This window comes from Pseudopipra pipra, chromosome 3 (assembly GCF_036250125.1).
Source record: "Pseudopipra pipra isolate bDixPip1 chromosome 3, bDixPip1.hap1, whole genome shotgun sequence".
Lineage (NCBI taxonomy): Eukaryota > Metazoa > Chordata > Aves > Passeriformes > Pipridae > Pseudopipra > Pseudopipra pipra.
The window spans coordinates 74113689-74129015 of record NC_087551.1 but is presented as its reverse complement, the minus strand read 5'-3'; the positions used below and the strand labels follow the sequence as shown (position 1 = coordinate 74129015).

The 15327-nt window shown below is 34.5% G+C and overlaps 1 protein-coding gene across 6 annotated transcripts in view; it reads left to right on the top strand.

The window, feature by feature from the left end:
• GRIK2 (glutamate ionotropic receptor kainate type subunit 2) overlaps positions 1-15327 on the top strand; it is a 365319-nt gene that overhangs the window by 33346 nt on the left and 316646 nt on the right. Inside the window, exon 1 of one of the 6 annotated variants that reach the window (XM_064649884.1) lies at positions 2574-2591. The exons of the other annotated variants lie outside the window; for them this stretch is intronic. The gene's annotated coding sequence lies outside the window, so the exon portion shown is untranslated. Of the gene's footprint in view, positions 1-2573; positions 2592-15327 lie in introns of those variants that run through there. 6 annotated transcript variants of the gene reach the window in all.

Below are 15327 nucleotides of genomic sequence, written 5' to 3'. Positions count from 1 at the left end.
CTAATAAGATCAAGAAAAAGAGAACCGTCAGGCTGAAATCTGCAGAAAGTAAGAAGGACTATCTTGATGACAGGATAGTAGAAATGGGATGAAATTTTAAAGATTTAGTTTGCCCATGCCTTAAGATGCACCAGGGTATGATTCTGTGTGTAAAAGAAATAATGACACACAGGAAGGGAATACCAGAGTATAAGGAATGCACTTGGAAAGAGATAGGCTTTTATGGTCACTCATATTCAACAAAGATGAACAAAAACTGAAAAAACAGTGCAAAGAAGAGGAAGTGGGAATAGTCAGTGAACCAAAACTGGCCTTAAATTAGGAAAGTAGGATAATCTTAGACATGAAAAATGTTACATAGGAAAGATAATACTATGATCTTTAAGTAACACACAAAATGAATTTCTGGGAGGCTGAGTTACCTAACTTAAAGGAGAATGCTAACATATGAGCACAATTGATCTCAGAATGTCAGGAGTCTATTTCAGGGTTTCTTAATTCACCTTCCATAGGAACAGTGGAGTAAAACATGAAATTATATTTAAGGCAGAGTCAAATAAAAATAGACAATATTTATATGACAAGTTTCTTGTGTTTTGATGAAAAAGGTTTTAGAGATCCCCTCCAGTCCACTGTTTCTTTATATTTGAAAGGAATTTATTGTTACCATAGTAACAGACTTGGAGACTGAATTGCTTTATTATTCCTAGATGCAGCCTAGCTAGCATGGACAGTGAAAGAATTAATTTTTCTTTGTTAATTTTTCTCTCAACTCTGAGTGACACTTTGAAAGTTAACTGAAAATGCTCTGGATTTACACTACATAAATGTATGTGACTGACTAATTCTCCAACATACCAAATTGATGTAACCTTTTTGGAGTGCTTGTGTTTAATCAATAGCTTTGATTTTTGGGCCACTGATGTTATTTGTAGATCAAAACAGAAAATAACTTGCTACAAAGTCTGTCAATGTATGAATTTAATGGAGATCAATGAATATCAGGTTTTGAAACTGAAATGTTCACAATGCTTCATGTGGTGTTCTAACTCTTGACAGTAGCATGTGTATCAATAGCAACATGTATTTTCAGAATTAAAAGAAATATAACAAAAAAGTTTCAATGCCATTAAAAAGGGATTTTGGCATTCTACCCCTAATACTGTATTATTATATTACTGTGTTATTATATTCCCGTGTTATGTAAGTGTCTAATGGCTTTTTGTCTTTGGTGATGTGAAAATAAGATGAGCACCTTTGATTTGAATTTGCATTTGATCTGTGAACAGCATCATGTTATATCCCCTTAGCGAATCTTCAGGTTTCACAGTTCAGGTCTTAATTTTTTTTTTCAAGAAATGGAGTAGTAGTGGATTTTTTAGCTGGATATAACTATATCCTTTGTCAAACTCTGGAAAATAAGATGGTGTCCAGATACATGGTAGCCTGGGACTGTGTTGACAGAAATTGTATTCCACTGATGCCATAAATAATTTCATAACTCTTTACAGTGCTGGAGTATCACTTGTTTCAAAATAGGAAGAAACTGCAGACCCTGTGAAAATGCAATGCTAAAAATAAAGAAAATTGATATAATTATATCTGCAATAGAAATCTAGTTTATATGTACACATGTTGCACTCCAAAATAAAGCATATCTTCATGTAATTTTCTGTTATTTAATGTTTTGTTCAGAAATAAATGTTATCTTGTTGAATTTCATTTATATGTTACAGCGAAACCTCAACAGAGAAAAAGAACATAAATAAAAGTTGAATATTATGGCAATGGAATATTGAGATATGTTAGGCACACTATTTCTTTTTCTTCAGCAGGCGACTGATAAAGTTGTTATTACTGAAGAGCTGTTGGACAGATCCCTTCAGATCATAACTTTGGTGTCTCTATGGGTATTTTGGGTATTTCTACTTTTTTTTTTTTTAATGTGTTGTTTTTGTTTTATTTGTTTCTGGGGCGTTTTGTTTGTTGGGTTTGTGGTTTTTTTGGGTCAGCAGTGCTTTTATGGTGGTCTGAGTCTGTATTCACAGATTTAGCTATAATCTTATGCCGGATACAAAAATCATATGTAAATACAGGTATGTACTACATCGCTCTTAGAAGTCTAGCAGGAAAAGAATAAAAGTGTACTGCACTATGCAGCAGTAAAATAATGTAACGAGCTTAGAAAGATGATTAATCAAAGTGCACCACTTGCATGAACCAAATTGACAGTGAGACTATCAAGTCTGACTGTATTTTTACTCTCTTCAGATAGTGAAGAGCCCGCCTTTTTTAATAACTTGAATAATAAAAAGGTGTATTGTGATACAGAAGAATAATGTTTCTATTTAAAATAGAAATTTTCTATTGAAAATAGATATATCCTTTGTGATTAATTTCTGAATAATTTTAATATAATTTCTGAGAATATTACCATTGGTTGGATAGTGACTGATTTTATTTGAATATAGGACAAGGAAAAGAGAACAGGGCGAAGGTTAGGAAAAATACACTATGATTTAAGAAAATACTACCATATGCGTTTTTTCCTTTTGCAGCAGGATTGCAGTGCCAGTAATTTGCCTGGAAAAGTGAGTTTTCTCCAAAACTTTCTACTCTTTGGAACAGTTATAGACTTTTTTTTCATTATCTGGAAGACTATTGTTTAATTATGTGCAGAAACAATTGGGTTTTATTCAGAAAGCTGGAGAAATCTATAAAGTACTTTGAATCTAGGAGGAGAATTACTTTTCTTAGAAAAGAAGGAATAGATGAGTGTTCCTCCTTATTTTTACTTATGTATTTCTGTGACACTGAATGTGACCAGATTTTCTTACTAGGATTTCATAACTGTGAAATCTCAAACGTGAAAATTGGGTGTATATGAAAGGGAACAGAGAATCTTTGCAGTGTAATACGTCTTCCTGCTTTATATTCATTAAGGATGTAGCATGTAGCTAAAAGAAGTTTTGAGTGAAGTTTTTCTAATTCTTTTCTCACCTTCGAGATGCTCATAGAAATGAAGTCTTTTCATCACACAGCTACTTTACTTAACTACCGCTCCAGCTACTGCTTTTGAGTGCAATTAATTGTGAGATAACCTGTTAAACCTTCATTCTGCTCACATCTGCTGGAAGAGTGACCTACTTTAGAAAATGAAACAACACAAAAGAAAGAAATAGCTGCAGGGTTTTTCCACTCTTCAGATGCTTTTGGCTAAAAGAATAGGGACTAGAGGGATGGTATGCTAAAAAAAAAGTATGCTTCAAGATAAGGAGGTGTAAGAAGGCTAGGTAGATGTATCAGCACATCAATCAGCTGCATGTCCACTCAGAGAGGGAACAAAGGTTTCTTCTATGTTATCTTAGGTATTTAAATGGGATACCTAGGACACCTTCAAATAAGATTCCATTCCAATTGGTGAGATGAACTTAGGCCAAAATCACTGCATAAATTTTACATTCAATAAAGAGTGGAACTTTTGAAGGGCTTTATTTCCCTAAATCATAGCCAGAGATTTTATCTGCTCAAAAGTAAAGATGAGAAAAACTAGATTCGAAATCCCCCATCTATAAAACTTTGAGAAATGCAAACTCTACATCAGCATCTTCCTTAATATTGTATCTTCCTTAATATTGTAATTATATTTTGTTGTTGCTTTTCTAAAAAAAGTAACTGTTAAAACACTGTTCTCTCTTTGTTTTCACTGGACAGTTCAACCTTATTCCTATGTTTTAAGTTCATATTGATGGTTGGAAAATAGCATGCAAAACATGACCAATTTAAAGCAGTTTTGTATGAACTGAGAGTGTTCAAGCCACATGAAAAACTGCAGAAAATACAATGTCTTTCTGTGAGATGACTCCTTAAGTCTTCCTCGGTCCCCCATTTTCTTGTATGGCTTTTAGAAACTTTCCAGAATTAAAAAATAAGTAGACAATCTGGATTAACCCAGTTTTTATTTGCTTAGTTAATACAGTGTAACATAAAAATTTTACAAAATGAAAATACTTATTTTAAAGTTAATAAAGATATTGCTCTTAATTCCAATCTTAGCTTTGCACATTCAACAGGCACTCAGAAAGTCAGTTTAGACAGTATTTGAATCTTTTCTTATTGGTATTCAGCTAACTGGTCGTAGCTTCCTAAGCTAAATCAATCCCCGGAATTACTATTGACATGCTAACACTGCTAATATAAATATGGCAGTAATATAAATGATACCATTGTGTAACTCTCTGGGAATGTCCTGTGAGTCACAGAATCACAGAACATGCTGAGTTGGAAGGGACCCACATGCATCATTGAATCCAATCCTTAGCCCTGTACAGGACTATCCCCAAGAGTCACACCATTTGCCTGAGGGTGTTGTCCAAATGCTTCTTGAACTCTGTCAGGCTTGGTGCTGTGACAACTTCTCTGGGGAACCTGTTCCAGTGCCCAGCCACCCTCTGGGTGAAGAATCTTTTTCTAATGTCCAATCCCAAATCTCCCCTGACACAACTTGACAAAATGTGTATACTAAATTCCATCTATGATCAATCATAATTAATATTAATTTCACACCTCTGTGTATCCACCAGCATTTTCATAACCATACACATAAATTCTGAGGGAAGAGTTAATGTCTTTATGCAAGAAATGGAAGACAAGAGTAGAATATGTGTACTGTTAACGCATCAGCATGAAAGGAATTAAAAGCAATTGGATTTTTGGCAATTTCATAAATACTGTGGCAGTGCAGAGCCCGAAGGGGTAAGATGTACTCATGCTCCTTGTATCCATGTTTGACAAACCCCAATTTATTGTCCTTAATCAAAAGCCACATAGAAGAAATGATTGAAGGTTTTTTCCTCTGGTCAAAATAGCTCTTATTTTGATGCTACAGTGTTGAATCTAGATCAACATATCACTCCAGAAAGGTGGCTGCTTTCCTCTGGTATGTCTGCAGATATTGTACATCTAATTAATCATGTTACCCCATGATGTCTATTTATCACTCACGTGCAGCTGGTTAGTAAGGATCTGTGCCAGCTGAGAAATTTTGTGCAGAAAAATGCATAATTGCCTGTCTAAATAATCTTGATCATATCTCCAAATAGTCTTTGTTGTGATATTTAAGTTCTGCAAATAGAGCAGAATTACTCAGTTGCCTGGTAAACATAATCATTTCAGGGACCTATTCCAATTCATATTGATGATGAGATAGAAAACCAGAATAGACACAAGATTTCTAGACAACAGGATATTTTTACTCTGAAGAAATAAGTGTGGTTAAGAAAAGAGGAGGAAAAGATGTGGATATTGACCATAGTGCTTTGATCATCATGTAGCTGCCTATGATTCGGGATGATCCTTCACAATATACCACCAAAATATTCTTTCGTGCCATCCTTCCGTTCAGGAATATGGCAGAAGAGACAGTGACCTACATACCTACAGACTTGTGTGACTTCAGCTGGAAGAGCTCTGTAGAGGGAGGAGAAGTGGCACTGGCACTGGATCCAGTTGTACAGTCCTTCTGCTAATGGTGAAGCTGACTTTTGCAAACAACAAACATGTACTGAGAAACCTTCCACGTACAACTTTAAATTATGGTGCATGTATACTAGTTGCCACAATAACTAACTACTTCCCGTTTAAAATTTTCTTTTAAATCATTAGTGATGTCATCTAGGAATCAACCACCATTTTAAATCTTGAATTAAATCATACATATAAATGGAACTATTCCTTTAGTAGTGAGAAAAAGAATCTGAATGAAAAGCAGCACTGTACAAATTGAAGTCTGCACAAGATGAAAGTCAATAAAACACTTGCTTTTTTTAGTACATCAAATCTTATTTATTTATTAATTTTGGGCCTTAAACATATTTTTGTCTTGCCTATAAACCTGCCAGAAGCTACACAGGTTAGTAAGAAAGTGCATATCTGAAGCAGAATCAGAGTCTTTGTCATAAAAAGAAGCAAAATCAGATGTCCCAAAAGTCGCCTTGACAGCAAGGTTTTTTTTAAAAAACTGGCTGGTTCAAAGGGAAAAACATTTTCGGTACAAACATTTTCAATGCAAAATTCAAATAGTCACAGTATGTGATGAACAGAAAAGGACTGGGCAGACTGGGACTACTCTTTCTTGCCTGAGGCTTTCAAGGCCGTGGGGAAAACCTGCCATACCTAAGCTGCTCCTTGAGCTGTGAAGACAGAGAGGTGGCAAAAGAGAAAAACAACAAGAAAGACGACAGAGTTTACTCAGTGAAATTTTTCTTTTTACTTATGAAAGTTTAATAAATATTTATTTTTAGAAATTAAATAACTGAAACATCTTACTTCTGTTCACAAATCTTAATGTCTCTGTGGCCCAAATGTTGATACATAATTAAATGATACTCCTGATTTTGTCATTACTGATAGTATAGGAGTACTTCGTATTTAGATATCATAGAGCTAGGAAGCTATAGAACGTAAAAATAAAATTATCTTAAATCTCAAGATACAAAAATAAATATTCTTCTATTTTGCACTATGGACTCTAATCTCAAAACATTCTCTTTATTAGAACTACAAAAACTCTTTCATATCCAAAATCTAGGTAATAAGAAATATATGGAAAAGAGAAAACTAACCAACAAAGCTGAAGGTTGAAGAGGGAGGTAAAATGTGATTTACATTAAAATTCTTGATTGTTTTGAAAAATTTCTTTTATTTTTTTTCTATTTATGACCAAAAGAATTGAGGACAAGTAAGAAATCCTAAGCCAATTTCTCTCTAGAAAACAAACCTGATCTGTCTTTTTTTCCCCCCATACACAGATTTTCCTTAATTCTTGCTGTGTCAGTAGTGACTGAAGATAATTAATAAAGGTCAGTGGTTAAGATGCAGTTTTGCTTGAAATGAAGGAATACAGAAGATGAAAGGGTTGTAAATCCTAGATCCTTATACCTTAGCTGATATGGTCTGTAGGTGTTCCACCTTCAGAAGAAATTACAAAACACATGACACTAACAGCACAGGTGACTCATGGTAACTAAGTCCAGCATAAAATATTTCCCATGGTTTGCTATACAAAGGAATGATAGCATATTTTTCAGCTGTTAGTAAATACTTATGACACTGGTTAAGGTTTGGGGTAATTTCCCCCCCTTCCTTACAGTAAAGGCAACAAATACTTTTTATCATATCCTTTTCCAGCTACCTGATGGGTGAGGGAGAGCTTATTGTCAGTATAGCTTTTTATTTTCTACTAAACAAGGAAAGTCAGCTCCCATCTGCTGTTTAAAATTGCTGGGTACTCAAAACAAAATAAATATATAGGAGTGTAATCTTCTTTGGGCCAGCTAAGTGTTTAAAAGGCTTCTTCAGTTGATATCCCTTACTAGAATATAGCTACTATATTGTTGACAGAGATCTGTTCTCAGTTTTCTCTGTTACTTTTCTATTTGAGAAAAAAGTGAAAAGAGTTGAGGCAGAACAACAAAGAAGTGCACAGAAATTAAAGAAAGCAGCTTAAAATGAGAAAAGATTTTACTTTAGCTTTCTAAAACATATAGAAATGAACTGATACTATTTAAGATTGTATGGTGGAAGTACACAAAAGCCCCATTACAGATGAAGATTTAATTTTACTAGGAATATGCAAAAGGATTGGGTTAGAGGGTGAGAAAATCTGTACCCCAAACCATTAAAAATATCTTTTTAGTGGAGCTACTTATAAACAGCCTTTTTCTCTCACAAAGCAGAGACCTAGCTCCAAGAATGAAGGTATGTAATTTACTAATATAGTTGCTCTTGAAAAGAATTCAGATTTTTTGGTTTATTGGATTTTTTTCAGATAGCAATATGGGTAATTTTCTTTGGGGCAGTACCTGCTTGAATCTTGTGAGAAGAACCAAATAATACTCTATATAATCTAAAGTGAGGATGGAGAGAGTGTTTTCAGGAAGCAAATGACCACTACCAAGATTTTTAATAGTTATTAGGTATTTGGGTCAAATATAATTATCTTAACATTTAAAAATATTGTCTTTTTATTTCCAGGATGATCTATTCTTTTCTTTGGGTAGAGTTGTTCATTTTCCTTTCCTCTAAACATGGTATCTACTTTTGAAGATAAACAGCAGTGTATTCATCTCTTCTGTACTTTTTTATTTAAATATACTTTCTCTGTTTTGAGAGAAAATGCCAAATGGAGGTTTTAACATCTGGGAAATGCAATTTAGTTTAGTTTCTTTTTTTTTTTTTTTTTATGGGATGCCTTCACTCCATGATCTTTGGACTATGGTCTATGAGAGATTTCTAAAGCACTTATTTTCATAAGTTATTTTCTGATATTTTAAGCATTCTTTATACATGGAACTCCAATTTATCAAGCTAATGATTTTTATACAGAAATCTCAAAGTTTTTTTCTCCACACTGGAGATGATAAACTGCATAAAATTAATTTGTTCATTCACCATTGTGAGACCTCCATTACATTTTCAATAGAAAGTTCTAGGAGCTGAGAAAGATGATTATAATGGGAATGACAGAGAGAACAAGGAATGTATATCCAGTGTATGTAAAATATTCCATATATGGTAATGACACAGGTGATGACAAACATGTATGGAAGGCCAACAAATTTCCTTCAAGAAAAGGAAAAAGAAAGAACAGGAAGAGAATTTCTCTAGAATTTCTCTGGTTTCTTCCTGCTTGAGGATGCTGTACATGTAAAAGACTACTTAAAATTCAGCAAGAACTCACTCCCCTTTGGAAGAGAGAAAGCACATCGCTATTGATGTTTACCAAATTTGCAACATTTCACCACATTTGGAACTTCAGACTCAGTGATCACATGTGAAGTATTATCTTTACTATGGAATAGAGTTAAGCGAAGAAGAATTTTAAAGATCAGCATGTGTTTCCTGAGAAAGTTGTTATAATAAGATAGACTCTTGTTTCATTTTTGTTTGGACTTCTAGAGGGCAGATGCATTAGTCTAGGAGACCCAGAAGGCAGACGTAGGTAGGCAGAAGGCAGAGGTATACAGAAGGAAGCATTCAGGTCTCATATGAAATGTATCTCAAGTCCCTTGTGATTGCCACTTTGTTGTTATATGAGTACTGCTAAAATATAGCAGCTATTGCCTGTTGAGTACTCTTTTTCTCCTGTGTGGGCATATCTTTACTTCCCTGGCAGATGAAAAAATGTTGAGGATTATCCTACAAACATCTGCCACAACTGTTGCTGCTGCATTGGGGGGGGAAGTATCTCATGTTATCATTGAGTTCAAAGCACAACATGTAAAGTCTCGTTGGAGACATTTTTCTGTCTTCATTTGGAAAGTGTTCTGGAATGAGAGTACAGATTTGTGGCTTCTTGACTCTATAGGGCTAGAAGGCATCAGTCTGAGACATGAATAAATCAGTGACTTTTCTAGTGTGACAAAAATATTTCTTTTCATAACGCTTTCACTTGAGACCGAAGAGGTTTCAAGCTCTCCCTTGACTAGGTTTTCCCAGAACATCTGAATTGGGCCAAAAAGGCAACAGGACAATGAGGAAAGAGTCATGAAAAATTTGGTGAGGAGCAAGGGAGACTGATAGTCTTGGCTCTGTTTAAATCCTGACCTCTTTTTCAGGTGCTTGCGTGCTATTTTCTTGCTAGACGTTATTGTGAATGATAGCAAGAGTTAGGCAGGTCTTTTGCAGAAGACAACAAAGTGAGTCTGTTATGTGTCCATGGTGCAAGATGTATTGAGTGCAGATCAAATTCTAGAAGAGTCTTTGCTGGGTGCATTTTACAACTGGTAAAATAAGTGTGTCCAAGTGTACCTCCAACTGCTCACAAATCAGATATATGTGACTTAAATGTTGTTGAAGTCTTGCTGTATTGATTCCATGGAGAGAGTGCTCCAGCCTTGGACCCCTCACTGAACAGACTGAGAAAGTAATTTAATACTCTGGTGTAAACACAACTGTATTTCCTAGGGGGTTTTTTTGTTGGTTTGGTTTTTTTAATGTATCTATATGTTTCTTTATGTCAGTATAAAGTAGCTGTGAGCTGTTGAAAGGTTACAAGAGTCTATTGGAATTTCCCGTACTCTGGTTTGTGGATTTTGGGCAAGAAATATTTTCTGTATTTAGTTCTGTAGTTTCTAATCAAAAAAACCCCAAAAAACAAAAACCCCACCCCAGAATGCACTGTTCAGGGCTGCTTATAACATGGTATACTCGTTTTACAAGCAAACACAGTGGGATGTCTTAAAAAAAGATAAAACACACGTTTAACTTGGTTGTAGTGAGATGTCAGAATAGGAATTTCTCTTGGTTTGAATTAGGCATTTCACAGGGGGATGTTTTTGATTAATTAAGACAGCTACAATGCTTTCACATAAATTATTCAGCAATTAAGAGGAAACTGTTACAAGATGCAGTCATCCTGGCCTAACTATTATTTATGTGAATCTTTAAACAAGGATACACATGCAGGTATAAAACACAGTGACTTTTGGATGATATGTTTCCTGCTTAACCATCTGACTCCACTGTGCAAAAGATGTATTTTCAGTTTGTTTTTAATTTTACAATATATATTTCTGCTTCATTAGAGAATCTATTTATTTAAATTAAGTAGACAGAAGTTTAGTAAACTGACTTTTCAGTCAATTACATTCTCACTACTTGTTTAGTCTTGTATCCAGTGCATTCTGTACATATCTTAATATACATCCACTTCTTCATTTCTCTGTAGTCCCTGTGCTTCTTCATTTTTTGCTATTCTGGTTTGTTTTCAGAACATAACTATCACTGTTTTCTGATTCTTCAATATTTGGTGCTTCTACCATTCTATTTATTTAAAAAACTTTTTAGTCTAAGGAAAAAAAACCATGGCTTTTTTCCTTTAATATATTTATAATACTTTATGATATTTATTCATATTTATTGCTTATTCTTTATAACTTTATTTAATAGAATAATTCTGCACTTAGTGGCATCCTGGACACAATGATAAAAATTGTGATAAAAATTGTTTTTTATTTATGTATAAAATAATAATAGCTACAAATCAGGACTTGAAGCTTCTGCAGTTGAATTCTAAGTTGAATCCTGGATCTGTGAAATCCACTGTGGAAAAAGCTTCCCAGAAACACCCATATCTTTGATAATGTTATTTGAGAAGCAAGATCTTTCAGAGAGGCTGCTAATCCTTCTAATGCACCAGGAGGAATAACTGATTTTCAGATATGTCAAGCAAAATGTTTTCATTTATATTGTGTTCTTATGAAGTCATTCACTAGAACATTATGGTAATACAGGAGATTAGACATACAAACACATACAAACACAAATTTCCTTAATTGCTAGTTCTCTGTACAACTTGACATGATAAAATTCACCCTGTGAAATTTGCCCATTGGTTGCATTGCATGTAATTCCACTGCTTTTAATAGTGTTTGAGAATGTAACAGAGACTAGGGTTTGAGCATCTGCAGTACAGGCATGCATATTCTCTCCTTGCACTTGAGTTCTTATCTTGCTCTTTGCTTTGGGTATGAAATGATGATACTTTTAGCCTCAGGTCACACACATGTAGTTTCTTATACCTTCTTGAGAATTCCCTTTGAGACCTGAATTCTCACAACTTTTTGAATTGCCTGTATTAATCTTTCAGTGCACTGCTAAGCCAAATCTGTTGGATCCATGTTGTAGCTGGTAAAATATGTTTGCTACAGGTTTGAATTCTGTCTCATAAACTAGTTGAAAGAGCTTGTCTCTTCTCTCCAATAGTTGCAATAACATAAAATATAATGGATTTTAAAAAATTACTGAATCACTGCTGAAGGTATATAGTGTATTTAGACAATGTGCTGATCAATTTTTTATTTCATTGAAACTGTGACAGTTCATGCACCAGCACAGAGTAACTGAATCAGTTTCCCAAAATTTACTCTTTTTTTTTTTTTTTTTTTTTTTGATGTGCAATATATCTTCATTTCACCAGCTACACTCTCTTTTTGGAAATCTTGTTTAGGCAGAATTTCAGGACTTTGGACAGCTGTCAGAGATTTTCACGTATCTGGAGAAATGATCTGTGGACTATTCCAAACTGCTGTACATGTGTTGTAACTGTGATTTATCCGTGCACAATAAATCCAGATGATTCAAGATATGTACAGATCTATAGTTAAGCTCTTATTAAGGAAATGGAAGCCTGAATTTTTCTTTAGTGAGATAAAAAACGTAATTATCATTTGGACCATTTTGATAATTGGATCATTTGGCTGAAGAAGCCCTAAATAAACTAAAGCCCTGAGTAAACTAAACTAAATTTAAAAGGGTAAGTAGGCAAAGTCATTTTGAAATACACAATCTCATTTTGATATTACTGACATGAAGATAGATTTTGGACTTCAACGGATTTTTTTTGTGTAATGGATTGATTTGAGGATCACTAAAACATGGCAGTGCTTGGATATAGAAGACAAGAAAATTAAATACTTGGTAAGTCTGGGCCAGAAAAGGCAATGAGCACTCAAACACTTTTGGTACAAGTTCAACAGTGTCAATATATTGTTCTACATTTTGCTATCAGGATGCTGCAGCAGCAGGAGTACCCCAGGGTCCATCAGGGCAGGGTTAGGCAGCCAGGGCCAATCGCATCATTCCAGCCAGGAGCAGGACAAGCAGGGGCTCTGGGGTCAGCCCCACCTCTGGTTATGGAGCACCTCACCAGGATGGGCTAAGGCTGGGTCACAATTTGGGGTGGGCTTGGTAGGGCCCTGAGCCAGGCAGGGCAGGGCTGGGATTGCTTTATTAGCAATGGACTCCTTTTTCTCTTTTCTGTTTTGTTATTAAAACAAGTATATTTCTTTTTATTTTACTGGCTTCTTGGTCCTAAAAATGCATTCTATTTCTTCCGCCTTTCATGTCCCTCCTCATCCACCCCTGCTTTAAAACTCCTTTTTCTTTGTGAACTTGAATCTATTGTGGAAGAGATTTCTAAAGCATCTGGCATATAAACTCAATACATCTTTTTCTTTCTGTTGTTTTATTTTGTATTACCTTGCATCCAGCATGAGAATCTAGAAAGAACTTTGAAATTGTCTTTAGGAAACTGTATTTTCTTCTGATTTTCCTTAACATGAAGTAGCTGAAATGCATTCTATTCCACAAAAAAATCCTATTCCAGAATTTAACACTTGTTTTAAAGCCTAAAATTGGTGATGGTAAAGGGTAAGGATTACTGTTCTAAATGTAGGTATTGACTAAAACGTACTATATGTATATTTAAGTTAATGAGAAAATGAATGAGAATTCTGTTAAGGAAATATCCTCATGTTTCTACATTCTCAAATAAGCAAAAGGTACAGTAGGCACTGCAAACTACAAAATGAAGAAGTGACAATGTGATGATTTGCTTCTGTTAAATATCCAGCAGAAATCACAGTATGTCATGTATGTCACTTAAAGACAAGGGATCAATATTTCTGTGTTAATTCCTTCTCAAATCAGTATCAAGTGTTTCATTGCCTTTTGAAGTCATATGAAATGTGAGGATTTTACTGAATTTTTTAAAGAACCTTTTGTTCCAGAGAATGACAGTTTTGTCTTCTGTATAGAAGTCACTGACATTTTCTAATTAATCTTGCTAAAATATGTGGGTATCTATTTGGCATATTGAATGTGCAAATTCAAAATCCACTAAAATTTGTGCTATACACAAAGGAAAAGTAAATCGAAGAGTTCTGCTCTTAGCCATCAACCAAGCAATTATGAAAATTAGTCTTTAGATTATAGCAATTGATTTATAAAAGAAAGTAAATATCATAAAAGTAGGTATTAAATTTAACAAGAAGGTAATGATATTACATCCCATGAAGAAAGTTAACCAACACTTATTATAGTTTTAACTTATTTGGGTGCATATCCTTTGAAAATTGAGGTGTGATTCTCCACAGGTCTGTGCGTTGTGTTGACATTTTAGTGATCGGAAGTTATACAGCATAATCAGACTAACTGGGTCTATAATGCATGTAGAATGAATACTCATGTTTATTCTTTGTCTTTGTAGACTAGCAAAACAAGTTCTATAAGATGTAAAGATTCCTTAATTAGCTAAACGTTTTTCATTACAACACTAGGAAAAAAATCCAAGTTCACTGATTGCAAAGTATCTTGAGAATATTAGGAATTTACTATTTCCCAGCAGATGCTCTGTAGGGATGTTTGTAAATACAAGTAATGAATACTATGCTGCATAGGTAATATACTAGTCACATCAATTTAAAGCAAAAAAAAATCGTTGGGTGAGCAAAAAATGCATTCCTGAGGAAAGTGCTAAAATGTCTGTATGAAGGATCCATGGAGATGGAATCCGTAGTGGCTGATGATGGATGGATAGCGATAAGGTAATAATAGACAATCAAGAGAAAGAAGAATCAAGATACTTGATTTTATTTCTGGATGACATTTTTACCTTTGCTAAAAGGAAAGTATAACATGGGAAAGGATATGAAGGGTGGAAGGACAATGATTATTGCAGATTCAGGGACCTGCAAAAATGGGTAACATCCTTAGTTTGATTTCCTGCATGGTCAGGCAGCAATTTAGAAGATTTACAGGAAAACAAGGTTTAACTGAAAGAGTCAGGAAGGGCTTTTTTGAAATAATGGTTTGCTGAAATAAGTAGCAAACACAAGTCTGTGCTAATCTTTCATTTATTGTCACAGATGGCATACACTTATGGACTTGTTCTTGATAGCTCTGATATTCTGTCAGAAAATGTCTCTGTCACATCCCTGAAATTTCTGTTCATTAGCATATCTTTTTCCCCCTCCAAGCCTCGTGACAAAAATTGTGGATTTGAAGGAATCCTCAAGTGAAGCCTGAATTTATACATTAGAATCTTTCTATATGCTTGGTTTCAAGTTACACTTTGTGTTGATAGTACCCCAACCAGAGTGACTTTTACTGTCAAGTACAGAGTAGAAGTGCCATCAGAAAGTCAAAGACTTTCTTCCTCCATATTCAGCATATGAAGATGTTTTTCAGTTTTCTTGATGGTACACATTATAAGGAGTAAGAATACTCAATCATTTTAAGTGTTAAAAAGTATTTTTGAGTAAGTATGAATTGTACATCAGATAAAACTTATATTCTTTACACAAAGTCCTAATGTGCTATTCAGCACAACTAACTTGACTGGGCACTAAGGAACTCTGCAGAAAGTTTCCCTCCTTTCCTGTGTTGAGTGGCAGCTGAATTACCTTGTTTACTGTGTTCGAATGATTTAGGATAGTAAGTGACATGTGTATTTGCTCCTTTTCCAAAGATGGGAGAACTCCAAAA